The following is a 1,594-nucleotide window of genomic DNA, read 5'->3' as shown; positions in this document are numbered from 1 at the left end:
GCTGGAGGAGGGCGAGCGATTGTCGCCTCACCGCACAGGCTCCACAGGAAATGAATGGAGAGAGAGCGACGTCGCCTCCCGTGTGTCGAGCCCTTCAGAGTGTTAAAAGAAAATAAAATCCTGTATCTGCATCGTGATCCAGAACATCACCAAAATTTAAAGGTGTGTTCCTTGGTCCAGTACCMACATGTGGTAAAAATGTCATGACAATCTGTACACAAGTTTTTGAGTAATGTTGTCCACAGACAGAACGACACAACTGAAAACATTACCTCGCCCTTGGCGGAGGTAATTATGCACATTCAAATTCAATTCCTGCTGGTTCAAGATTTATCACATATGGAAACCTCATATAATTTACTTAAGAGCAAAAATGGCAAAATTTTTCGCAGTTTGTATAAAGTTAAGGAGTTGATGATAACGCACTGTTTATATTACATAATGCAATAATTGTTCCACATTTGATTTATTGTATAGAAGTCTGTGGAAATGCATGTAAAAACATTACGAATCCTATTTTTATTTTACAAAAAAGATTCATAAGAATTATTACAAGAAAGCATAACTATCACCCTTCTAATTTATTGTTTCATCAATTAAAATAGTTAAAATTTGATGAGTGGTTGATTATAACATTCTGCAGGTTATGTATAAAGCTCATAAAAATGTGTTGCCTTCAAACATCCAATCACATTTTGTTAAGAGGGAAAACTGTTATAATCTGAAGGGATTACAAATGTTTGTTAAAGTGAAAATCCAAACAAATCTGAAGGACAGATGCAGTTCAGTAAAAGGTATAAAACTATGGAATAATCTGGAAAATGACTATAAAAGCATCGGATCAATTAATGCCTTTAAAAAATGATCAAAGCAAAATTGTTAAAGAAATTTGAAATTGTTTAATTTGTATTTGTATGAGTTACTGTTTGAAGAGTTGAATTTTTTGCTTTGTTTTATTATTTGGTTTCTTATTGTTTGAAATTAATAAAAAAATTGTAAATAGGAGCAGAAATAAGACTTTATTTTGATAAGATAAGATAAAACTTTATTGATCCCACAGTGGGGAAATTTGCACATTACAGCAGCTCAAAACAGGACAGGGTGAGATAGAATAAAGAAAGATAAGTAAAAGAAACAAAAAACACTATACTCATTATATATAACAATGTACAAATACCTAGTACAGTACATAAATGAACGTGTATGAAGGTGTATATTACTGATGGCAGTGTAGGTGAATTCTTCAAGTGACTGATGACATCGTGATGTGTTGTACAGTCTGACTGATGACATCATGATGTGTTATACAGTCTGACTGATGACATCGTGATGTGTCATACAGTCTAACTGATGACATCGTGATGTGTCATACAGTCTAACTGATGACATCGTGATGTGTCATACAGTCTGACTGATGACATCGTGATGTGTTATACAGTCTAACTGATGACATCATGATGTGTCGTACAGTCTGACTGATGACATCGTGATGTGTCGTACAGTCTGACTGATGACATCGTGATGTGTCGTACAGTCTGACTGATGACATCGTGATGTGTCGTACAGTCTGACTGATGACATTGTGATGTGTCGT

The 1,594-nt window shown here is 34.7% G+C and overlaps 1 protein-coding gene across 3 annotated transcripts in view; it reads left to right on the top strand.

The window, feature by feature from the left end:
* Window positions 1-1,594, top strand: part of pwwp2b (PWWP domain containing 2B) — a 19,726-nt gene that overhangs the window by 9,562 nt on the left and 8,570 nt on the right. The window lies entirely within an intron of this gene.

This window comes from Austrofundulus limnaeus, unplaced genomic scaffold, assembly GCF_001266775.1.
Source record: "Austrofundulus limnaeus strain Quisiro unplaced genomic scaffold, Austrofundulus_limnaeus-1.0 Scaffold1160, whole genome shotgun sequence".
Taxonomy (NCBI): Eukaryota; Metazoa; Chordata; class Actinopteri; order Cyprinodontiformes; family Rivulidae; genus Austrofundulus; species Austrofundulus limnaeus.
The sequence above is the reverse complement of the archived record's forward strand: the minus strand, read 5'-3'. Positions and strand labels throughout refer to the sequence as shown.